Source organism: Pectinophora gossypiella, chromosome 18, assembly GCF_024362695.1.
Source record: "Pectinophora gossypiella chromosome 18, ilPecGoss1.1, whole genome shotgun sequence".
In the NCBI taxonomy this organism is placed as follows: domain Eukaryota; kingdom Metazoa; phylum Arthropoda; class Insecta; order Lepidoptera; family Gelechiidae; genus Pectinophora; species Pectinophora gossypiella.
Window position 1 is genome coordinate 12,351,538 of NC_065421.1, and position 27,644 is coordinate 12,379,181.

General features: G+C 37.2%; 1 long non-coding RNA gene across 1 annotated transcript in view; it reads left to right on the forward strand.

The window, feature by feature from the left end:
- Nucleotides 1-26,998, forward strand: part of LOC126374910 (uncharacterized) — a 66,451-nt gene extending 39,453 nt beyond the window's left edge. The window contains exon 2 of the long non-coding RNA XR_007567513.1: nucleotides 26,935-26,998. This is a non-coding gene — a long non-coding RNA (uncharacterized LOC126374910). The remainder of the gene's footprint in view (nucleotides 1-26,934) is intronic.
- The last annotated feature ends 646 nt before the right edge of the window (nucleotides 26,999-27,644 follow it).

Consider the following 27,644-nt stretch of genomic DNA (forward strand, 5'->3'; position numbering starts at 1 on the left):
CATAGTTCGTCGTCAAAATACATTGTTAAAACTCTAATTTTATTTGCATAAAACTAAAACTCTAGTAAACCATACACTAAATAAAACGCCCAAAAACCCATTCAGCAATTATCAAATAATCGATCACACACGGACCCCTAGAATGGAGATGAAAACGTCTAATCAATCGCTCACTCTAAACGGAATGTAATTGAATTTGTATTGGATTTGAATGAACGGTTCGCTGACTTAGCGAGGCGGAGGTGTCAACGTCTCGAGCCTACAGCTACATGTGTTACGTCAGTGGCACATACTGTCCCGATGTTTGGCAAATACAATATAAAATTAAATTAAAAATTAAAAAAAAACCCGACCAGAAATAAAGTACGCTAACAGCAGACCAGCTCAGTGGTTCCAGAAGACATTAGTGTTTCAAATGTCAGATCCCACATATGCTCGCAAGCAAACTGAGCGTGTGACATTCCTATCACACCTAACAAACTGCTGCATGAGCAATAAGGCCGCCTGTTGTGCTTTTCTGTATATGCTGTCCTTATTTCTGTATTTTGTGTCCATTGTGCTCAATAAAGTATTTCATCTATCTATCTATCAAACGACCTGATGACCTTGCAGACCTGAACCGATTTCCACCAAACATAGCTAAGAACACTCTCGACTGATTTACCTTTCAAACAAAAAAACCGCATTAAAATCGGATCATCCGTCTGGGAGCTACGATGGCACAGACAAACACACACACACACACACACAAAGACACACAAAGACACGTCAAACTTATAACACCCCGTCGTTTTTGCGTCGGAGGTTAAAAATAATGAAGTTCAGAAACATAAATGAAGAGAACGCCTCGGACACTCCATAGAATAATTCCGACTATATTCCAATTGGGGATATTGCCACGGCCGTATTGATTTTCGGACCCCAGTTTAAAGACTTTGAGTTTACAACCGAAAATTTGTTCCGGTTATTTATTTATTTATTCCGCATACACGGCAGACATTTAAAATACTCAAACTGGGTCACTGTGGTTCTGTTGGGGGCCGCTGTGGTTCTGTGATATACCGGATTGCTTCCCAAAAGCGGAGCGCCGGTTCGAAGCCCGGTACCGGACTTGCACCAATGATTTATTAATTTATTTAATTACCAAAAGACCTATCCAAAAATAATTATAAGTTATTTTATCACACAAACCCACGATTTTATCTTCATTGGGGTAATCAGTTAGATAGATAGATAGAATCTTTATTTTTATTCTTTTTTTTTTTCTTTTTTTTTTCTTTTTTTTGAGGTACATCGCTCTCAAGATGAACTAAGTACCCTACACCTCACCGATCTGTCTGTTAGACCAACGTAGCCGTATCGCTGCGTCGCTCTCTATAATGTTCGAGCTAACTGTTTTAGTAAAAATTTAGTAAGCATTATCCCGTTTTTCACAGGGTCCGCTTACCTAACCTGAAGACTTGACAGGTCCGGTTTTTACAGAAGCGACTGCCTGTCTGACCTTCCAACCTGCGAAGGGAAAACCAGTCCAATATAGGTTAGGTCACAAATTTCTCGGGAATGTCGGTTTCCTCAAGATGTTGTTCTTGTGATAATCATTTATGATCCAAACATGTATTCGAAAACAAATTCGACAATCATGGGTTTAGGCCTGTGCTGGATTTAAAGTGAGAGGCAAGCGTTCAACCAACTGGGCTACCACAGCTTCTTAGTAAAAATCACTATGACTACTACTATCTAAGTACTCCTTTTCTTCCATAATATTTGTAGTAGTTTAAGTAGTGATATCTATGTATTATAACAATTATAATTATGTTTAAGTAGTCGAAAGTGTATTTGTTTTTATACGTACTTACAAGTATTCCCATGCTGCATTATCCCGCTATATTACATAATATTAAATATATCCTATATTTATAGGTTGCCTGGAAGAGATTGCTACTTAGCAATAAGGCTGCCTATTGTACTCATTCTGTCATTCTATTTCTCTTATGTTTTGTTTTTTCCTGTTTTGTGCAATAAAGTATTTGTTATGTTTATGTTATGAGACAACGAAATTCTGATCCACTTCACGGAATTCTATTAAAAACAACATTGACGGTTTCCTGAGCAGTGTGTGACTTCGTTAGAGACGTGAGCATCGACTGGGGTCCAATTAGTGGCGCATAGATTTGCCTTCGTCCCCATTTCCTACTACACGCCGGTCTAATAAGTGTTTCCACTGCCGTCTTTGTACACCGAAACGTGGTCTGGCTTCGGGATTCTAAGCGTACATGTATGTGTCTTAGTTAATTTATACTTGTATGTTGTATCTGATTAAATAGCTCGTGTAGTTCTCGAATTGGTTCATCATCATCACTAATTTAAGAGCCACGCTCTTTTCAGTGTAGCATTCTCCTAACTCTCCATGCTACTTTTTTAGGGAAAAATAGGGCAGTGGTTTTCCTCTTGACTTCCGCCCCGCAGTACTCAGCCTGACGCAAGTGGGATGGCGCCCAGAGTAGTCTATTTCAAAGCCGTACTAGGACTCCTGTCCTCTGCCTCTGAATAGTACTGACAGTTACTGTTGCCCTCTGACAGGTTCCAGATTACAGTCCAGGTCCAGTCGAATTGGTTATGCTATGGCACAAAATGGACCGGTTCGACCGGATAGATACCACGGTCTCACAGAATAACCGGCGTGAAGCATTTCGTGAGTGAAGTTAAAGGAGGGTATTTCGAAAAGCTGGTTCAATACGTCCCGAGACGAACCGCGCTAGGATTTTCAAGCAAAAAACGCACGAAAATCCTACTCCAACACGTCCTAATAGATGACGAACTTAAGCAGGATTTCTAGGTTAATATGCATCGAAAATTCGCTAGAAACCCTCATTTTATTCGTCTACAAAATGTCAATTCCAGGAGGACTAAAAGGGTTGAAGTAATTCTGCTTTGTATTTAATTTCTGCCCTGTGCCGAGGTTTTTCTTGCAGTTTCTTTTCCCCGGCTATACAGGTTGTGAGAAGCTGCAGTAGTTTTAGGCGGATGAGACGTTCGTTATGTAAGAATTGACGATTCAAAGTGTAACTATGTTACCTACTGAATAAAGATATTTTTGAATTTGAATATTTGCTCATACTAGCATGGCGTGCGTTTTGCGCTCACTTGGCTTTTCCAACCTCTTTCTTCTATTCCGTGGTCTCAACACCCTTAAGCACTGACACTATCGTCGACAAACGAAAAGCCCTCATTATTCTACCAAACTTCGCATTCTACATCAACTTTACAGTAACTTTTTAATTTCAATTCGGGACAAAAATGGACGGTAAAAAAACCTGTGACACGAAGCAAAGAACCCTTGATATTCGCTATTCGTAGTTGGGTTTCGACCGAGTGGAAAACACCAACGTCTAATTGGAGTGGCTCCATCATGTAGGTACCAGATACGTTGGGTAGGTCCCATTCCTTCCATAGAACATGACGTCATCGGACAAAATGAGACTATTTAGTTTTATTTGTTCTATAGGACATCTGATACATTTTTATTTAAATATGTTCCATAGCACAAGTTTAGAGACTCTTTAAAAGATAAGACTCTTTAATGAGTAGCAAACTGATCATTCGAAAGTAATGAAATGACAATGATTATTTTTTGAATACCAAAGTCAAATATTGACACCTTACTGTAGGTACATAGGATTTGATATTGAACCCGAGAGATTAGGAACATGGAACAATTTTGGAAAAGACAACTACCATTTTGTTCTCTGACGTCACTAATAAAAAAGTCGGGGGAAATGCTTGTACGTATACAGTTCCATAGAATATAATGGGAAAAAGTCACATTTTGTCCGATGACGTCATAATTAAAGCACATAATAACGGGTTCTTACCGCGTTTAAATGGGGATATGAGACTCCCGATATTTCGACACTGTTGCAAGTGCCATGATCACGGGATGAATGATGAGATTGGAGTGGAGTAGGTAGATCCATAATTTAAGAACTAAGAACCCGTTATTATGTGCTTTAGTAATGACAATAACCGCGTAAACTTAAAATGATGACATCATGTTCTATGGAAAAAATGGGACCTACCCGATACGTTTAAATATATGTACGGGGACTTTGATATAAATAAACAGAAATTCAATTTTATCAGTGTGATAATTTAATTATTTCCATGCATGGTCAACAGTAGCACAGAGGCTAGCTTCCATCAATGAGTTATAAAAAGATTTACGCCTACATAAGTGGGCTTTTCTTCTATTGTGTGGGTTGTGAGTTGGATTACCGGCCCCATCAACCCTGGTATCAGGGTTACTATGTGGAATTTTCCGTCGCAAAATTCGTGATTATTTTTTACTTTTAGTCAATTATTTTCAATTCTTTACTTTTGCGATGGAAAATTCCTCTTGAATAATGAGTTTAATCATTCCCTCTCAGTATTCGTTACGATGTCACCGTGTATAGGTTGTTCATGTTTATGTAATCTTTAAATATTTCTACCTCTAGCTGTTTTTACAGTTAACTAGTTTAAAAATCTAAATTCTAAACTAATCTATATTTATATAAACTGTCGCTGTGTGATATAAGTTGGTTATGTGGATATTATTAATACTCCATTCCAGATTGATAATACGACCGTAGTTAAGTTTTAAAATAGTTCTCAATGTATGTGTCATAAATTTCCGTATGGCTTCATTGCTGGCGAAATATTTGTACTAAATTCATTCTTGTTGTTGACTGTGTCTGTAATACTGTAATTTCTGTAATGTATAAAAAAAGACTTTTTTTTTCCTGGTTGAACTACGATCAGTCAACAGACTATGAGCAGTTGTGTTGACGTATGAAAGGTGGCGTGTCTGTAGCAACGACCAGCGTCGTAGCTCACCTCCGTTACACAATGTGGCTTCTTTTTAAGCGCTTTATAACATTAGTTGGATCTAAAAGCTCAGAAGCAAGAGGATTAGGATGACTGGCCAAGCGGTCTAGGTGTTTCTTTTGGTAGTCCTTGATAACTTCAGCAACCGTTGGAATCTTTAGATACTCGTGTATTTCGTTGTAAATACTAGTAAACCAAGGGGCAATAAAGACTTTTGGAATCAATTTTGACGAAACTTCTGCGGATTTGATTATGTATGATTTGAATATGCTTTCCCTTATTATTATTTTTTTTTTTATATGAATGTTGGTACTGACAAAGCCTGTGGTGGATTTACATTCTGTTTTTTATTATTATTATCATTACATTACATAATTACATTAAAAAAAAAACAATTTGGAATCAATAAATCAAGTTTGAAAATCTTTTGCACTTGCAAAGTCAAATTATGCGGAACGTCTTTTCACTTTTGGGTTACTGCCAATCTTTTACGAAACTTTTTACAGCTTCAGCTTTAATTCCATCAATTTTCATAATTTAAAATTCTATTTTCTAACAATCGTGCCAACTTTTCAATTTCATTTTGCTTCAACGAAGTCCCGTATTTTCAATACCATTTGTATGAATGCCAAGGGTCATCGTGAACCACTACAACGTAAAGTGGCTCAGCAATTTGCATTAGAACGACGAACGACATAATAAAAACATTACCTCGCTTGGGTGAATTGAATGCAATTATCAGTACAGACGAGTTTCGGTCTTAATACGTACAAATTAAGATCAGAAATCCTTTGGTTAATCTAGCGGAAACTAAGTTAAAAGAGATTTAAGAAGGGCGGTTGTTACACCGAAATTATTTTTGAACAAAATATACATATATAATTATGTAATTTTATTATATTAATTTATTAAATATATAAATTTTATAAATATATGTAATTTTTATTAGGACGTATTTTTATTTTATGATTTGATTCCCGGTATGTTGTAAAAACAAACAGATGACTAACGTGTCCATTCTATACATAGGGTAAGTTAGGTTAAATAGGCTACGCTTTGAAAGATTCTTATGTATTTCACCACAGCTTTATGATGATAGTTATATTTTAAGTACTTATTTAAATAATAATAAACGCAACGCACAGATTTATTATATACTAGCTTTTGCCCGCGACTTCGTCCGCGTGGCGTGTTATATAAGAGAGAGATCTTTGTGTGTGTGGGAGTGCATATCAAATTTCAAGCATCTAACTTATGCAGTTTAGATTTTTTCATACAATTTTTTTCCCAATAACTCCCATTTTTCAAAATACAGCCAAAAATAAACTTTATATTTACTAAGGTATGCATGCATGCTAGATTGAATCAATTTATTGAATTGATTTTTTTTTAATTGATTGTTCATTGAGTTTTAATTTTAATACACACTTCCTCTCTTCCCTTCAACGTTGCTGTGCCCCACAGGGTCCATGTTTTAGTTCCTATGCCTATGTAACACCCCATTGTACTACATGGAATGCAATAAATAATTTAATTGAATTGAATTGAAAACATCTATCTTACGCGGTTTCGATTTTTTCATACAAATGTTTTTTTCCCGCTAACTCCCGTTTCCGTGGGAATTTTGCAATATCCTGTTGCAACTAAGCTTTAAGTTAACTAAGGTACCTGCATGCCAAATTTCAAGCGTCTAACTTAAGCGATTTAGATTTTTCATACAAAAGGATTTTCCCGCTAATTTCCGTCCCGTGGGAATTCCGGGAATTCCTTTCTTAGTGCACCTCTACGGTACCTAAGCTATGTCTCTTCCAAATTTCAAATGCCTACGTTTAGCCGTTCAGGCTATGCGTTGATATGTCAGTCACTGAGTCAGTCAGTTTCTCCTTTTATTTAGATTTGATTTTTTCATACAAATGTTTTTTCCCGCTAACTACCGTTCCCGTGGGAATTTTGTAATATCCTGTTGCAACTAAGCTTTAAGTTTACTAAAGTACCTGCATGCCAAATTTCAAACGTCTAACTTGAGTGGTTTAGATTTTTCATACAAAAGGATTTTCCCGCTAATTCCCGTTCCCGTAGGAATTTCGGGAATTCCTTTCTTAGTGCACCTCTACGGTATCTAAGGTGCCTGCGTGCCAAATTTCAAACATCTAACTTGAATGGTTTAGATTTTTCATACAAAAGGATTTTCCCGTTAATTCCCGTTCCCGTGAGAATTTCGGGAATTCTTTTCTTAGTGCACCTCCACGGTACCTAAGGTACCTGCATATCAAATTTCAAACGTCTAACTTGAGTGGTTTAGATTTTTCATACAAAAGGATTTTCCCGCTAATTCCCGTTCTCGTGGGAATTTCGGAAATTCCTTTCTTAGCGCACCTCTACGGTACCTAACGTATCCGCATGTCAAATTTCAAACGTCTAACTTGAGTGGTTTAGATTTTTCATACAAAAGAATTTTCCCGCTAATTCCCGTTCCCGTGAGAAATTTGGGAATTCCTTTCTTAGTGCACCTCTACGGTACCTATGGTACCTGCATGCCAAATTTCAAACGTCTAACTTGAGTGGTTTAGATTTTTCATACAAAAGGATTTTCCCGCTAATTCCCGTTCCCGTGGGAATTTCGGGAATTCCTTTCTTAGTACACCTCTACGGTATCTAAGGTACCTGCATGACAAATTTCAAACATCTAACTTGAATGGTTTAGATTTTTCATACAAAAGGATTTTTCCGCTAATTCCCGTTCCCGTGGGAATTTCGGGAATTCCTTTCTTAGTGCACCTCTACGGTATCTAAGGTACCTGCATGCTAAATTTCAAACGTCTAACTTGAGTGGTTTAGATTTTTCATACAAAAGAATTTTCCCGCTAATTCCCGTTCCCGTAGGAATTATGCACATAATACAAATTATAAAAAAGGAACATATTTATCTTTTATTGCATTTGTTCTTTTTTATAATTTGTATTATGTGCATAATTGAGTAGTAAACAATAAACAATTAACATTTTCGTTAAAACATTTTTTGCTCATATTTTTTTATTTCTAGTTTTAAAAATCTAAAAAAAATATTTGTTTATGTAGGTACTGAATAGGTACTAAATTTGTGTATAGGCGAAATTACATTTCGGAGCCTTTTTATGGAGATTCTAAATGTGGGTGGTCATTCAGACATCAGAATGACTGGCCATTTTTTAAATAAATTTTCTTATTTATTAATTAGGTAGAAAATATCTATACAAAGGTATTAAATAGTAGCTAAAAGGTATTGGATGTTAGTAATATTTTAAAGCTGATCTGTCATTTTGGGCAGTCATTCTGATGCTCACGAATAATTGTACCAAGTTTCATTAAAATCCGTCCAGTAGTTTTTGTTTCTATAAGGAACATACAGACAGACAGACAGACAGACAGACAGACAGACAGACAGACAGACAAAAATTTTACTGATTGCATTTTTGGCATCAGTATCGATCACTTATCACCCCCTGTAAGGCGGCCATATTGATAGAGGATAGTGACAGAGGATATAATATAAATATGTAAGTACTTATACCTTTAAAAATGTTACATGAAGATGAAAAGAAAAAAGAGAAATACTTATTTATTTTCTTTTTCAAAGTTATTCTTTCAACAAAATTCCTAAGGTCTTCTTTTAAGCAAGATATGTCTGTAGTAAAAGATCCCGCTCTCTGATAATGTAGAAAATATTAATAAAAACAGAAACAAAAGAAGAATACTACATCTTTCTTTGTATTCTTCTCCGTTCGGTGTGAGAAGCATCCCCCTTTAATGGCTTGTAAAATTTGTTGGACGCCTTATGGTTGCAAAGCGAAGAAGTTTGAGCAAATTTATACAACGGATAATTTTATTTCCATGCGTCGAAGATGGAAACTTCAGTTCTTCGAGATAAGACAGACTTACAACTGAGATCTGAGTGTAACTTCTGAGGGGAATGCCCGGCGTTCTGCTATTTTGCGGAGATTTCTTGTTAGTTCTAAAAGCGCAAAAATGTTGCACTTCTGGACTTAACGCTTACGTTGTCTTTGCTCTCAAAAACTCATCCTTTTCCAACTCTGATCTGAAGATTTGACAGGTTTGGTTTTTTTACAGAAGCGACTGCTTGAGCTTCCAAGTTCCAACCCGTGAAGGGAAAACCAACCCTTTACACGGCGCCTTTCGTCACAGAATAAAAAATAATATTTCGTAAGTATATTCTTTTCTCACTCCCCTCTGAGTCTTACTTTAGTCTAAATGTTCGTAAGCCGTTAAGAAGTAAGAAAGAGAGTGCGATAACTGTGTCTCGCTCGCACTTACGCGTTAGTGTAGCGATAAAGAAGAGGAACTCGCTAGCAATTAAATAAATTTAATGGGAAATGCAATTTAAGGAATTAAAACTATTATAAATTAACACGAACATAGATAAAAGGTAACCTCACCTACCTCCGTTGATCAACGAAAGTTTTTAAAGATTATGCCAAAAGGAACACCAAACACAAACGATGCCGCGCGGGGCTTTAAGAATTTTGAAGAAGCTTCCTAAATAAATATTCACAAATAGCGGAAATAATATTTAAAAAAAGGTTCTGGAATATAAAAAGAAACAAAAACAATTTGGTTCTTCGCAGCCGTAGATATTCCGTCGATCCGTCCGTCTCGTAGGGACCGATGAAGCGATACAGCTTCAGGTCAGGAAACGGGTAACGGCAAGTGACAGGAACCGCAGAGTCAGAGCGATCGTAGCAACTTCGCAGTCGCAACTCGAATCATATACATATAGGATCCGTGGGGATGGTGCGGCTTCGCACACGATGTAGCTCCAGGTAAAAACCAAAACCCAAAGGGATTTCCCTTATCTACAAAGATAAATAATAAAATAGAAAAGAGGAATCAAAGAAAAAGAAGAAAGAAGAGCAAACCAACACGAACTTACCAGGGAAAACGAAATACTATAATTATACCACCAGAAATTACGTTTTACGTTTCACAATTAAAACAGCACATTTAAAAACACATATAGAACATTAAATTAGATTTTCCAGATAAAATACAAGAAAACCAATAGTCAGCCACAAAGAATATCTCTCAAATGTCAAGAAACAAACAAATAAACCATGGAGACAAATTCATATTTCAAATTTTAAATATAACATACGTCCAAAAAGCCAGAAAAAGAAAACTTGATAAGCAAAAAGATTGCGCTGCAGCAAAATTACGCTGCATTAGGTAGAATATGGTAAGAATTACATTTTTATACGGAGTGTCCGGAATGATACAGGTTATGTATTTTTTTTTTAAATGCCCAGAACAAACAACCTGATTTAAAAATTACAACAGAAATGTTTCATTACGTAAAAATCGAATTTCAAATTGAAATTCCTCTAACTTCAAAATACGATAATCATTTTTAAAAGACGCGCCCTAAATACAAATGAGTGATCGGTTCCATTTACACAAAAGAAAAAAACTCCATAAAAAGACAAAGCTAAGTTATCAGTTGAGTTTTAATTAATTAAAAGTCCGAACCGAACGTCCGATGGAGACGGGCCATGATAATGAACAGGCAAAAATTTTTAATTTCTGAAACGTAACGAAACTTTCCTTGTCGCGTGCCAAATTAAATAAGTTCATTTTCTTTCTTACTATTTAACGGCCTCCGTGATCCAGTGGTTGAGTGTTGGGTTCACAATCCGGAGGTCCCAAGTTCGAATCCCGGTGGGGACAAATCACAAAAATAACTTTGTGGTCCCTAGTTTGGTTAGGACATTACAGACTGATCACTTGATTGTTCAGAAGTAAGATAATCCGTGCTTCGGAAGGTACGTTAAGCCGTTGGTCCCGGTTACTACTTACTGATGTAAGTACGTAGTTGTTGAGTCACGTCAGGGGCATTTGGCGGGTAAATACCCTGACAACAGGGTTGATGAGGTTGGTAATCCACCTCGAAGAAGGTAATCCACTTAGAAGAAGAAGGTATACAGGCAGGTAAGTTACATGTTATGTGAAATCAATTAAGTATTTTCAACCTAAAAAAGAAAATGTATGATAACTATTTATTATAATCACTATCACAGAATATCTCGACATTTGTTTTGTTGATTTGATTACGGTTTGAATTATTTTGATGACGTCATCAGAATTTTTGGCAAAACTCACAGACCAGTCTATTCATACAAAAACACACACCGTCACAGAACAAGCGTCGAATCGTTGAAGCAAAATTACCCACACGATAGTAGTAGACGTAGTATTATTCTTTATTCTGTGCTGTCAGTTTAAATGTTTGCTGGCACCGAGCAGTAGTGTGCAGTGCTCTTGTCCCACTGTGTACGGTACACGCTGCAATTTGTTCCCCACTCTACAACCGCGGGTCAATCGATTACGATCTCTTGTTTACTGATTGATGGCTTGTGTACAAATGTGCTCTTTCTTGGTTCAGTTTGCCTTACACCATTCGTTTCGTTTATAATCGAAAGGCCCTAACGCGCATTTTGCACGAGAACCGCTGTCGCGAGTTCGACCCCACTCTCTTTTACTACTCGTGTAAACAAATGACTACGATAGTTCTACTGCTTCTTAAATTCCATAGCCACTTACAGGCAACGTATATTTTATGTATATCGTTACTTTTCGTAAGATACTGCATGCAAAAGTATTTTTTTGATAAATACTCGATCATACTAAGGTTTTTAGTTTTCCAGTGATAAGGAGGGATCTCCTTGTATGATAGCCGATATTTGTTTTTTTTTGCTCTGCAAGATATAATGCACAAGACGTATTTCGTAAAGGTTTCTAACGAGTCGAGTGCAAAGTTGAAGTATGAACTAAATAGTTCATACTAAGTTAACAGCCTCCGTGGTCTAGTGGTTAGAGCGTTAGGCTAGGAGGTCCGGGTTCGATTTCCGATGGGGACATTGTCGAAATCACTTCGTGAGACTGTCCTTTGGTAAGGACTTTTCAGGCTTGAATCACCTGATTGTCCGAAAAAGTAAGATGATTCTGTGCTTCGGAGGGCACGTTAAGCCGTTGGTCCCGGCTATTAGCCGTAAAAACATCTTCACCAACCCGCAGTGGAGCAGCGTGGTGGAGTATGCTCCATACACCCTCCGGTTGATTGAGGGGAGGCGTGTGCCCAGCAGTGGGACGTATATAGGCTGATTATGTATGTATGTATAGTTCATACTAAGTATGAGCAAATGCTTATACTCACATGGCGCGCGTTTTGCGCTCACTTTGCCCTTCCAACCTCTCTCTTTATTCCATGATTCAAACATATGGCGATGTAGGAGAGCGTTCACGCAAAAGCGTTACACGCACGTTTGACTCTCCGCATAAACTCAAACTCAAAACTGAAAAATATATTTGCAACTTAGTTACAACTTTGAATCGTCAATGTGTACAATGTGTAAAAAGTCGGACCTGTCAAATCGGGATAATGATGACGCCTTATGATTTCTCACTTTTTTCCATTCAGACCAAAAGCATCTTGATGAAACACATCTCACAAATCTAGAGACATGCGAGCGATTTTAAGGATCAACAATATTTGATTTGGACTAAGTAATGGAAAATGGACTAATGGACAAACAAACCCCTTAGATATTAAAAAAAACACATACTTACACCATTCATTGTCACGATATCTCATGCATCGACGGATATCGGGTGGGACCCATCTTTGAAAAATGTTGAGATAACCCGCAATTCCAAATTAAAAGCAAGACGAACCTACATCGCAATTTCAAAGCAACCCTTTGCCTATTGTCCATGCACTGTGGCCCTAAACAATTGGCCGATGTACGATGGAGCGGACGACATCAATACGTCCCGTGGGCCTTCGGGGCCATAAATAAATTAGAACAGGTCCCCCGGCCCAAAAGTCGTAAATACAACCTTTTCTTTGAATGTGACCCGGAGTGTGACGATGTTTTATTTATGATCCGTTTCCGTACAATAATTTTAAATTTAGCTCGTTTCCACCAAATGTATGGGCGTGAAAGATTTTGGTGATATGTCACCTTAATATTGGATCAGGATTTGTTTATACAGCTTGACTATGATACATTTGGGTGGGTTTTTATTTTATGTGAACCGTTAGGCGAGTAGGCATTGTTCAATAGGGTACGGTCGCGAACACTAATATGTGTACACTTTGAAACCATGTCATATTAACTTTCTTGACAAATGAAACCGTAAGTCTCATTAAATGTCAAATATGATAGTGCGACAGGGTTCTAAAGTGGGTACATGATATTGCTCATGACTGTACACAGTGGTGCTGTTTCCAGTACACACCATCTAATTTTATTTCAAGTTATTACCCGTTATTTTCAATTCCGCCGGAAAGGAAAGGAACGGATAATCGACAGGCATAAAATTTATGGAGCACACGTCAATTTTAGGCGGGAATTTTAAAAACCCTTCCATTTGGCGAATATAATAACCACGAATAAAGAATTAAGTTGACAGCACACGTCAAACGGGTTGCATATACCAGCGAGATGCCTATTTTATTCGCCCGGGTTATTCATTCATTTTAAAATTAACAGTTGTCAATTATTTGTCCCTTTCCTTTTAGGCGGATTAGATAATGACGGGTATAACTTAAAATAAAATTAGGAGGTGTCTGCAGGAATCAAGGCTAGTGTGTTATGTTTATTAATAATGAATGAGATTCACATGCTACATAGAAGCAGTTCATTTAAAAAGCAATATTGCAGTTTGACATTTGCTCATGTAAGAGTAAGTGCGTAATGTCAAGAAATGTCAAATAGCAATATTGCTTTTTAGATGAATTGCTTTGATGTGGCCTTTTAACCTCCCAGGGATCTTAGTGCTCTCACTAGAACATCATGGTGGCACCACAAAAGTTGAGCTACCAACAAAATAATGCAGTGAGGTGACGTTTCTATTCTGGGTGCTAACCCACTCGCGTCAGACAGGGTATTGAAGATCGGTAGGCAAAAGGAAAACCATTGTCCTATTTTTCCTTAAAAAAGTAGCATGCAAAATGCCACACCGACAAGAGCGTGGCTCTTAAATTAATGATGATGATGATGAGGTAACCTTTATACAACTGCAGTTGGTGGAGCGACTGTGGTTGCGCCACCATAGTGTCCTAGTGAGATAGGGGCCTTAAAAACTACTTCTTCTACTTCTTTTCATGTCGATTGTGAAAGGTTGATGACTTCACCAAACCTCGTGTCAGAGTTCTTACTAATCCTAACAGCGGATCAAAATTTTTCCGTGACGTATGCTCTGTCAGAATTTTCAGTTCTATATGGAATTATTTATTATTTAGGCGGAAGGTAAGAGGGTAATCACTGCCCTATTTTTGCCTAAAAAAGTAAGACAAGAGCGTGACTCTTAATTAGTGATGATGGAATTATAATAGACATCACAAACCTACCTTACTTCAATAATCTTTATTTGCATACTATGATGGTGTAACGGCCTCCGTGGTCCAGTGGTAGAGCGTTAGGCTCACGATCCGGAGGTCCCGGGTTCGAATCCCGGTGGGGAAATATCACAAAAAATACTTTGTGAGGACATTACAGGCTGATCACCTGATTGTACGAAAGTAAGATGATCCGTGCTTCGGAAGGCACGTTAAGCCGTTGGTCCCGGTTACTATTTACTGATGTAAGTAAGTAGTCGTTACATGAGTCATGTCAGGGGCCTTTGGCGGCTCATTAGTAACCCTGACACCAGGGTTGATGAGGTTGGTAATCCACCTCACAACCCACACGAGAATAAAGAATGGTGTACAAGTAGGTAAGACACATGTTATGTGTATTCACTATTCAATTATGTACTTTCAACTTAAAATTTTTAACAAAAAAAAAACCGACTTCAAACGCAAAACTAAAAAGCAATAAATAAATTTACTTCGCACAAAGTAATTAGTACGTATTTTCAATTAGTTAATTAATTTATAATTCTGAAGCCGGTGCCAAGGAAATGCTACAACGAAGTACCGATTCATATATTTTTCAATACTGATTGTTTTGTAATTTTTTGTTTGACATTGTTTTGTAATTGCTTTGATATAGGTATTAAACAATATTGTGTGTACATAGTAATTTGATATTGTAGTAGGGTTGTTGTAGCATTTACTTGGCACCGACTTCAGAATTATAAATTAATTAACTAATTGAAAATACGTACTAATTACTTTGTGCGAAGTAAATTTATTTATTGCTTTTTAGTTTTGCGTTTGAAGTCGGTTTTTTTTTTGTTAAAAATTTTATTTTATTTTACGATTTTAAGTGATGGTTAGACCGAGCAAAGATGCAGACAGACAGATTTTCTGATTTATATTCATATATAATAATATAATATATTATTAGTAGTGATCACAATTATTATTGATGAACATGTTTACACACACACACTCACACACGCGCTAACGCACACGAGCACACGCGCACGTACACACGCACACACACAGATACACGCACACACACAGACACACGCACACATACACACACACACACACACACACACACACACACACGCGCGCGCGCACACACACACGCACACACACACACACATGTGTATGTGTACATACACACATGTGGTTGTCAGTGGAAGCTGCTATCATACACACTCACGCATACATATAGATACAGTAGATTTCGCGTGGTTCGCTCGCTGCTAAAGCAGCTCGCGTGTCCTGTTTATTCGAAACTGTCCCTCTTCGTATGTCGGCCATTTTGTTTTTCCGCCATTTTGTTTTATTTCACCGGCGACAGAATTTGACCAAGATTTAAATGGGTGTCGTGGAAACAAACAAAATCCAGGTGCAATAGGTTTGCCAGACCGTAGGATGTCTCCCTGATTGGGAGCAGTTTTCAAAGATGACGTTCCGATCACACCCCTATACATCATTTTTACCCCCAAGACATTTTCTGGAAAAACAAAATTTTGTATGGCGGCCATCTTGTTTTTTCGCCATTTTGTATTTTTTTCACCGGCCATTAAATTCGACCAAGATTTAAATAGGTTTCGTGAAAGAAAAATTGGTTCAGGTGTGATAGTTTCGCCAGGCCGTAGGGTGTCACCCTGATGCGGAGCAGTTTTCGAAAATCGGGAAGTATTTCCATACTTAACATGACGATCCGATCACAACCCCGATATATATTTTATATCCCGAGACATTTTCTGAAAAAACAAAATTGTGTATGGCGGCCATCTTGTTTTTCCGCCATTTTGTTTTTTTTTTTTACGCGCTATGGAATTTGACCAAGATTTAAATAAGTGCTCTGAAAGAAATATTGGTTCACGTGCGATAGTTTTGCCAGGCCGTAGAGTATCTCTCTGATGCGGAGCAGTTTTTGGTGACCAGAAAGTATTTCCGTACTCTACATGACGTTTTGAGTAAGCGCCCCATACATTATTTTTACCCAAACGGGCTTCTTCCAAAATCGACAAAATTTTGTATGGCGGCCATCTTTTTTTTCCGCCATTTTGTTTTTTTGCACCGGCGATTGAATTTGATCAAGATTTAAATACGTTTCGTGAAAGAAAAATTGCTCCAGGTTGTATAGTTTTGCCAGGCCATAGGGTATCTCCCTGATGCTGACCAGTTTTCGAAGGTCGGGAAGTTTTCCCGAAGCCTAAAGATCGATCCGATCAATATGACTTTACAAACGCACTAGTCGCTCCTACGATTTTTGAAAATTCCCCTCGATTTCTCTGGTCTTCCATCATCAGATCCTGACTTCCTTGACATGGGACCCCCTTGGGTATATCTCCTTTCAAACAAAAAAAGAATTATCAAAATCGGTTCATATACGACGAAGATATGCCCGAACAAACATAAAAAAAAAAAAAAAAAAAAAAAAAAAAAAAAATATACGGTCGAATTGAGAACCTCCTCCTTTTTTGAAGTCGGTAAAAATGAAAATGTATTATAATTATTTATTATAATCACTATCACAGAGTAGCTCGACTTTTATTTTGTTAATTTGATTACGGTCAGAATTATTCTGATGACGTCATCAGAATTTTTGCCAAAACTCACAGACCAGTCTACTCATACAAAAACACACCCTGTCACATGCATAACAAAAAGCAAATCGTTGAAGCAAAATTGCAAAATGTGTGCTTACAGAATTACATAATATGGATAAGTACTGAAAATTTCAACTTAGACCTCCAACCACAAATACCATTCGCTATTCAACAGGTCACTAAAATCGCAAACATATCTATTTCTAGTGCGTTGTCAGGCAAACGCTGAACATCTGATTTGATCAAAACAAATCTGCCATTGTTAACCGGAACGAAAGCCTAACATTTCTGACTAAAACGGAAAATGAGATCGAATTGTCCATTCGGATAGAACACAATTCCTAATGAATTATGCTGAAATTATATTTGAAACAACTTGTTTTTGTTCCCGACTTTGTTTCCCTATTTTTTTTTTACTAAGTGTGAGAAACACGCCTTAAATACATGTTATTGAAATTAAAACACATAATACCGGGTTCTTACCGCGTGAAAATCAGAGACATGAGACTCCCGATATTTATAGTCAGCAGCGTGACTAAGCTACTCTACCCCCGTTGCACACTTATCGTAAGATATTGCAGTAGAAAACGGGTCATAACTATAGCGGCTTCCGAACCCCTCCGGTGACTGTTGCGTGCTTCTACCACTGTTCCAAATGTGGCGGTAGCGCGCGTTAGCCACCGATGGTGTTATAGAATAACAAAAAATACTCTCATTCTCCACCCCGCACTAATACAACCTTGCAGCGAGCTTGTTTACCTCACCCCCTCCAATGGATGGGGGACTTTAGTCTATTTAATTCGTAAGCCGTTAAGGTGCAAGGGAGAACGCGCGAACTCTGTTTTGCTCGCACGCACGGTGTAAGGCAGAACATAGTAAGATTAAGATTTTTGTATGGAGTATCCGGGCTATTAAGTATATGAGTTTAGATGGTGTTTTGCCTGTATGATCCTCGGTACAATGCTGAGTTTTTTTAAATTATTCCAACAACAATTAACAGACAGTTTTACAGCAATTTGAGTGTACATGCTGATAGAAATATCCTAACAAGCTAACATAATTAAATTTTAATACGATTCGGGCGACTGCAAGCTTCATTTGTTCGTGGAATGTTTTATCGTATTGAATGGCATCATAGTTGTGTTTGTTTGGTATTGTTTTACTGTAAGTTATTAGGTAACAATGTAATTTTTAATTGTATTTTTATGCAACAGTGGGAGCATAATTATAATAATACAAAGATAGTTTGATTATGATAGTTTAAAGTATATTTGAATTGAATTGAATTGAATAATACTGGCTGGTAATAGTGGGAACACATGACATGTTTAGATCTGGAAAAATTTAAGAACGAGTTATATGTACTATTGACAAATAATGCCTACTTATTATAACATAATTAAAACACATAATAAATGGTTTTTACCGCGAGACCGAGACTCCCAGTCTCAGATCCCTGCTTTAAACGCGGTAAGAACCCGTTATTATGTGTTTTAATTATGATAATAACCGCGTAAACTTAAAACATTATTATAACATCCATGAATACCTAAAGGATAAAAATCTTATATAATATACATGTAAACCCACCTTTAAATTGACATCTCTGCTATTATATAATACAGAATATTGAATTTAATATTAAGTACTTAAATAACAAGCCACTATTTGTATGCCTACTAACAGGCTGAATACAGAGATTGTAATAACTTTATGTAACATCATTTTGTATACCTGTATTCACAAATAAAGATTTTTGATTTGATTTGATTTGATTTACTACATATAGAACAGTAACTCTCCGCCCCGTACCAATTCCTATCGGTAGCCACTGAGCTGAGTTACATTTACCTCCCCGCTCCTCCTTCCTCCGCCCCCCCGAGTCTCACTTATTTTTTTATAATATATAACATAAAACATAAGCTCACGACTATACCCCACTGTAGTCAGAGGTACATCCATCGCAAGATGAACTAAGTACCCACACCTCACCGCGCTTTCTGTTAGACCAATGTGATAGGCGGTGAGCCGTATCGCCGTCTATAATGGTCGCGCCAACTGTGTTAGTGAAAATTGCACTTAAGATAAATGATTACTCATAGGTGCCGGGGTTCGAACTGGCGCTCCCCGACTGAGAAGCCAGTCGGTGTTAGCACAGGTCCACTTCTTTTTATAATACTAATAGGCAGGAAACCAGCAAACAGATAGCCCGATGGTAAACAATTAGCTAGCATCTGCTTATTAGCAATTTAGCGCTAATAGCCGTAGCTAAGGAATGAACAATCGTTCAATGCGCGAAATATTATCGACTTCATAGTTTCACCAATACATTAAAAACTATCGTCGACCAACAAAGGCTCTTAATTTAAATAATGAACAAAGGCTCATAATAAAGTTTTCTAATACCGTAATAGCCTTCTTTTGTGCCGGCTAATAAAACTTGAGGGGGGGGGGGGGGGGGGGTTGGTCTTTAGAAAAAACACACGTCATCGACAAAAAAATAGACCAAATTTTCCAATACAAAAGGACATTACAGCATAGGGCATCATAATGGTTATATGGAGTGAAAATGAACGTAACCCCCGTACGAGCGTGAAAAATTGCCTTTGACTCCATTGTCCGCCCTCTCTGAGCTTTTTTTTTTTCGTTTTTTTTTACGGCTAGTGATGTGTGGATGTTAGTAATTTTGTTGCTAACTAGTTGCGTGATTTTGTGTTTGAAAATTGATTTGAAATTAGTTTTAGAATTGCTTGGTAGATCGAGAATTGATTTGAGAAAGGAGATTGGATTGTTTTGTTGCCAGGTCGTTTAGAGTTTATTCAACTTTCATTCCATTTGATAAGTAATCAGGAGTGATTTTCGACAGCGACGAAATCGCTTTTGAAAAAGAACATAACAGACGTCATTGAGCATTTCAGTATTTTGCAGTATTGTATACCTATCCACGTGACAATTATAGATAGGACTTTTTCGTGGCGCGTGTGAGCTCTTAAAATCGATTTAATCATTCGATATTGTCAATTCTATAATCGAGTAATAATTAATCTATGATCAAGACGCCATCTACCTTCACTCTTGTTTACTCTGTGCTAGGAGTCAGACGTTGTAGCTTCCTTGTTAATATTAATTTAGTAGGATTATACGAACATATTATTATAAATAAATAAGTAAATAGTTGTTTTCTTTTGGCCCATATCCAATAGCACGGTCTATATTTTAAACCAAGTATTTTATATTTAGTTTTCATTTTGTAATAAAGCACTTAGAGCTAAAAAGAAGCTAAAAGTATCCCGTATCATGATTTAGATTGTGTTCAAATATGAGCGAATAAATTAAAAAGTGTATACTTAAGTTTGTTAAGTACTGTTTAACTTGATAATGTGCTAATGTACTTGATGTGTGTGTGTGTGTTGATTTCCGTGTGGTTTCCGTCCTGTGTTGAATGTAATGTACTTACCTATCTGTCTGTGTCTGTGGTGTCCGGGAGTAATAAATGTTTCTTTCTTTCTGATTGTGTGAGTTGTAATTAAAGCACATAATAACGGGTTCTTACCGCGTTTAAATGGGGATATGAGACTCCCGATATTTCGACACTGTTGCAAGTGCCATGATAATAACCGCGGTAGTTGATTACGATAATAATCGCGTAAACTTAAAACAATGTGTGAATTGTGTCCAACAAAGTCCAACAAAGAGTACCATTATAGTGGGTGATACCACGGATTAGAAGAAAGAGGTTGGAAATGCCAAGTGAGTGAGAAACGCGCGCCATACAAGTTTAAGCAAATAGTTCATATTTCAACTTTGCACTCCACTCGTCCGCAAACTTTACGACGCACGGAGCTCCGCGATAGTATATTAAAAGGTCGTCACGTGCAGGGAATAAAATCAAATGTCGACTATCATGCAAGGAGATTCCTCCTTATCACAGAAAAGCTAAAATCCTTAGTAAGATCGGCTATAAAAAATACTTTTGTATGGAATATCTTACGAATAGTAATGATAAAATTAGGCTATGGAATTTGAGAAGCAGTAGAGCTATTGTAGTTATCTGTTTGCAGGAGTGGTAGTAAAAGAGAGTAGGGTTGAACCGGCGACGGCGGTTCTCATACAAAATGCGCGTTAGGGCTTTTCCAATCTCTTTCTTGTTTTCCGTGGGTAACCTGCAGTACTGATAACATTTTTTTATTTTTTTTTCTTATTTTGTGACCACTTGCAATCGTCTGTTCCTTCATATCATCAGTCGGGTGAGGAGCATTTGGATTTATCAATCTCACCACTGCTTATTAGAAGCCAATCCTCTTTTGCACAATTGCAGGATCTGGTGTCTTTTAAGCCGTGACCTTGTCGTCTCCTTGTTAGTCAGCTGGGCTGCGAGAGGATTTATGTGGTGCTGAATGCGAGTCCTGTGCTTTTCTGCTCGGCGTTCAATCTCCTGCAGGACCGTGGACCTGTTTATAATAATAATTACATCCATCTTTGGACTTCGTATTTTAATTAAGGATCATGCGGTCTTGTATTTATGTAGGTACTTATTACACTGTTACTTTTATCAGTTACCGAAGTCACATCACTATTTTATAACTGGCTTTTTAGAGGCTCTGGCACGAATGACGTCACGGCTACAGTTATCCGTAGTGCCAGGATACTAAATTGAATGCATCTCATTGTGACCCAATGTGTATATATCCGACTAATTATAAAAGACAATTTTTGAGAGATTCTTTACTCGTAATTTTAACCCCCGACGCAAAAACGACGGGGTGTTATAAGCTTGAAAGAAAGAAAGAAAAAATATTTATTTCCATATTGGACGCCACATTTAACTTACATTACAAAAATTTGAAAAAAAAAAAAAACAAAGACAAAAAGACAAATCATTACAGACATTAAATACACAACGACGGACGTGACGTGTGTTATTGACGTGTCTGTGTGTGTGTAAATGTGTATGTGTCTTTTTTTTTCTTTTTTTTAAGGATGATTTTATCTAAAGGCGTGACACCCTCATAATGAGGCACCAATAAAATTAAGTAAGAAAATCTTGAACTAGTTTTAAACTTTTCGGCTCTTAATGCCAAAATGCACTAAATTAAATAGAACTTTAGCATCTGTCGATTCTGGAGACGCCAAAATACTATTCACAATCACAAACGACGGGGTGTTATAAGTTTGACGTGTCTGTGTGTGTGTGTAAATGTGTATGTGTCTGTCTGTGGCATCGTAGCTCCCAAACGAATGATCCGATTTTATTGCGGTTTACTTTGTTTGAAAGGTATATCAGTAGAGAGTGTTCTTAGCTATGTTTGGTGGAAATCAGTTCAGGTCTTCAAGGTCATCAGGTCCTTTGTTAAGTGTGATAGGTATGGTGCACGCTCAGTTTGCTGCAAGCATATGTGGGATAAGTTATTTTTTGCTTTTTATAGGGTTTAGCATTTTTAACCTCTTGTCATAATAATTGAGTACGTTCTACTGGTCGGGGGTTTTTTAATTTTTTTATTTAATAATTTTTAGTTTGTCTATTTCGTCGATAAACAATTACGTAACCAATACTACTAATAGTAGTAAGAGCGGTTAAACAGCAGTTGAGTGTTAGAGTAAGAATCAGTGTGATAAGAGAAAGATTCTTGGTGGCGAAGGCTGTTGGTAGGACTGACAAAGGAAGTCCTAGCACACCCAGGACACTTCAAACTGAGCTTTACATAAAACACTTAGTTTTACACACTCTACACATTGACGTTATCGTACACGCGCATCTGTGTGTGTGACGTCTGACGCCATACGATTGAAGACTAAAGTAAGACCGAGGGAGGTGAGGTAAACCTAACTTACATGCTGGTGGGGGGTTGCGGTTCTATACGTAATATTATTCTTTATACTATGGTCCTAGAAAAACATTGACCAAATTAATTATTATTAATTATTAAATTAATTATTTTTTTATTCCTTAGCAAGGGTCGATCTACTCTGAAACGGCGTGCGCGTATAAAACGATTGATGAATGTGGAGGAAGCAAGAAAAGTGCGTCAGGATCGAAGCTAATGGAATTCCACGGTCACTTCTTGCCCTATAGGCGAGCATTTATGTAATATTAGGATAGTATAAGCATGCCATGTAAAATTATGACCTTAAATAGAGAACCAATTAGGTAATATATGAGTATCTCTCATGCGCGGATTAGGAGACAGATATAAGTATTTGCTATCGATAGATACCTTCAATCAGCTAAAGTTTTATTGACGTGAATTGTAATTCCTTTGCGCGTCCCCGTTGCCATGGCAACCGCGATAAGCTCACAGACGAAGACTTCTCAAAGTAGATATAGTCTAAGAGTCCCGTGTTGCTCTATTCTAAGAGTTGACAACGTAAATCGCCAAATAGTTAATGTCATCTGCGGAAAATCTACAATAACTCACGTAAAAAAATCGACACAGTGACTCTTCAATATAGGGCTCGCGTTCTCCGAATAAGGCTATGATGGATTTTTAAACTAACGCGGTTTTTTTAAGACATAGCAATTGGGGTAGTCAGGGATACATAGATCGCAAGATGAACTAAGTCCGAGCTTTCTGTTAGACTAACAAGATGAAAATGAAGTCTTTTAAAAAGTAAATATTATATAAACATATAAACAGTCTATACGACCCACTGCTGGGCGCAGGCCTCTCCTCAATTAACCGGAGGGGGTATGGAGCATACTCCACCATGCTACTCCACTGCGGGTTGGTGGAGGCGTTTTAACGGCTAATAGCCGGAACCAACGGCTTAACGTGTCCCTATTTGCCCCTAAAAAAAACAAAAATGGATGAAAAAAAAAGTAAATGATTTATTTATTTTAAAATGAGTTACATTTCAGTTGCAAGCTCTGCGTCTATAAATTGTACCTCCAGGTAGAGTTAGTGGGTGCACTGTTGCAGATATTTCTAAGTAAATCCCTCAGATTGGTTTCATGCTCCTTCCAATTCTCAGCCCTCACAAGTCTTATTGGTTCAGAGTTTGCAGACAAGCGGTAGTTTTCTGTCTTTGCTTAAAGTTAAAATGTTATTAAGGGTGGTATTAATAAACGAATCTCAACTGAGACTGTCCTCAAGATCATGCTAAGTCTCTGTTTTTATATGAGAACTGTCACATTGACATGATCTTGAGATTAGTTTATTAATACACCCTACAAGTTTTAGTACCACGGTTCTGTAGTACAAAAATGCTTTAGTTCGTCTATGCAGGGAGACTAAAAAAGCAATTCGTCTCATCATCATTCTGTGGAATATTACAAAACTACAACTCAAAAATGTCTTCTTCTTCTATCGTGTGGGTTGTGAAGTGGATTACCAACCCCATCAACCCTGGTGTCAGGTTTACTATTGAGCCACCAAAGGCCCCTGACATGGCTCATGTGACGACTACTTACATTAGTAAGTAGTAACCGGAAAAAACAGCTTAACATGTCTTCCGAAGCACGGATTATCTTACTTTCGGACAATCAGGTTGTCTTTATTCAAAGTAACATAGTTACACTTTGAATCATATTTTTACATAAATATATTTTGTTGAACATTTCTGTATAGCCGAGGAAATGTGTGCAAGAAAATCCTCGCCACAGGACTGTAGACGTTCTTAAAAAAATCTGTAATCATTTTTTTTTTCAAGATTAAAATAAAACCGTCACTTTTTTGACATCTATATAGTTTAGTTAGGATTCAAATAACTTTTTTTTAAGTTTAATAAAAAGTTCAAATGAAGGTCACATTTCGGAGATGATATTAAATTATTACTTCACCGAAACTACTTTCACCTATTTCCTTTCTCCATTTTACCTCACGAAAACACCAACTGTAATTTGCACTTGGAAAATAAACAGAATTTCAGTGACTATCAACTAGAAACTTGAATGCGACAAGTACATAGCCGGGAGCGGCGGATATCCGGTCGCCATCTTGGAACCGGATTTATCCAGATATTATAGCCGGGTTACGGAAACCGGGTGCTCAAGCACTGGTTGATTATTTTGATAATGACTGCATTTCTGGTTAATTGAAGAATTCAAAGTAGGTGAATGTAATGCGACTGGGAATTAGTTTCCCATTTGAAACAAATAGTAAACAAAAAAATTTTAGGATGCATTTTGTTGCTTTTGTAACAGTCTATAAGGGACTTTCCTTATTATCGCTATCAGCCCATTAGGTCGATTAATTCTTTCAAATATTCGCCGAGGTTCGCACCTGACGAGGCACCCTCAGGCCTGTTTTCTTTAACTTTAGTACCGTTGTGAGAGCCCTTAGCGTTCCCTATTTGTCCGGCCTAGTAGTTAATGCCATCTGTAACCATAAATCACGGGGAATAAGAAATGCTTTCACAAACAGAATAACACACTCCATATTATGACAATTGCGGTAGGCAAAATAAAGACATGTAGGTCTGGATGGATCTCTCTTCCTTTCTCACTACTCCCGCCTTTGTTAACCCGGTAATACGGGGCACGGTTATGAACAATACCCGCGTATATACCCGGGTGTACTCGGGTATGCCAACGTACCCGGATATGCCGCCGTGTTCTTTGTAAATATACGTTTTTCGCGTGTGCCGCTTTTTTAGTTCCGATGCTTGGTCGCCGCACAGTGGGTACTGTCGCGCGTACAAATCAGTTGTACTCTTTACCCAAGTAGCAATCAAGAATTGTGATTAAGTCATATATGTCTAAACTTTAGCTAAAGTGAGATTTATCCAAATCAAATAGGACTTATTAGGACTTCATAAATTCATTTCCTTCTTTAATACTATATAGTTTTCAACAAATCCTACTTTAGATAATTTAGAATACACAAAACCAAGTTAAGTATTCACAAAACTATTTAGTCTTATCTCAGCCTACTGTTAAGTCTACAAGTATTCTTTTACTTTACTTAGATTATTTAAAGGCTCACTTAACACTAAATTGATTTAGTGAAGTATCAGTTTAGTCTTGTGAAGTAAAAATTGATTGCCTAGATATACTTAAGGCAATTTTTATTATTTGTTGCTCGTATACAAGACTGTTTTATTCGTTTTTGACTACAATAAGTAAAACATAAGAAAAGTCTATTCAATGGACGATAAAATCGAAATAGAAGCAAGCAGAAAGATGGATGAAGTCCAAATAATAAAAGGATCTGGTGGTTTTCGAAGGCAGAATATTAAATACAGAAAATTAACCTGTGATAATGCACATCCCACTGTTTTTGTTAGCGATGCGATATCTTCTTCATTGCCATCATTTTTTTTATATCGATTGGTATAACACAATCATTTAATTTTGGCAAAAAATCGTAAGTTCCTGTTTTTCAAATCCGATCCAGCGTGTGGCGGCCCAGGTACCTACGTCTCGCACAAATCTTCTCAAAAATGACTAAGCTAGTCTAACCTAGTCTAAGCGCACCGCAACACTACACCATGAAAAATCGAGTTTTATATTAAAACCTGCTAAGTTCAAATATAAAATTAGGTACCTATTAGTCTAATAATAAATAAATCCAATCAAAAACATAAATGTGAAATGAGAGCCAAGTTCAATACTATAATAAATGCTTTGGTCGTTGACTTCAACGACAAAAGAAGTGAGATCTAAATGGGTGCCAAGTTCAATGGTCAGTCCTGAAATTTATTTATAAGTAACAGTATAACATATCATATCTTCTTATAACATAAGATAATATATTGTAGCCTAAGGTCTGTCTTATTGTAGGTAAGTACATATCTTCGTAACGCGTGGGTCCTTTTAAAAGGACAAATTCAAAACTAAAAGTCGACTTTATAGGTATAAAACATTTGAATACCTATTAAACTTGTTTAAGATTCACGTTAAGTTAAAAAAAAAATCTCTCTCTCTATTTAAGAGCTGCGCTCTTGTCGGTGGAGTAACCGCCATTCCTCTCTTCTTCCCGCCAAAACCTTCACCTCCCGATACGACACGACCTGCACCTTCTCTTTTATTTGTTTCATAAATGTTATCCTAGGTCTACCCCTTCCTCTCTTCCCTTCAATTTTTCCTTCTATAATGTTTGTTATAAATGAATCGTGTCGTATCAGGTGGCCAATCATATTTCCTCTCCGGTTCTCTATAGTCTTCAATATGGTTCTCTTTTCTTCAACACTTTCCAGCACTTTTTCATTTGACACCATTTCAGTCCAGCTTATACCCTCCATCCTTCGCCAACACCACATCTCAAACGCTTCCAATCTCTCTCTGTCTCTCTGTGTCATAGTCCACGTTTCACTTCCATAGAGTGCAATGCTCCAAATATATGATTTAATAAACCGTTTCCTTATTTTTAATGATATGTTTTTGGTTTTCAAAATGTATTTTTTCCTGTTAAATGCTTGTTTGGCTATTGCAATTCTGGCTATTATGTCTTGTGTGCATCTAGAGTCACTATTTATTATACTTCCAAGATATTTGAAACTATCAACTCTTTCTAATATGTTGTCATTCAGTTTAACAGGTCTATAGTTTGCTGGATGTTTGGATGTTGTCATTATTTTAGTTTTGCTCGCGTTTATCTTTAACTGAAATTTTTTGATTACAATGTCCATGGTTGTTATCAGATTTTCTAATGCTATTTCATTTTCTGCGAATGCAGCAATGTCATCTGCGAATCTTACAAATTTGATGTTTTCCCCATTGATTTTAACCCCCCCTTCCGAACTTTCCTTGATTTCTTTAATGGCGCACTCTATGAATATGTTGAATATCAACGGTGAAAGGGGACAACCCTGTCTAACTCCTTGTCGTATTCTTG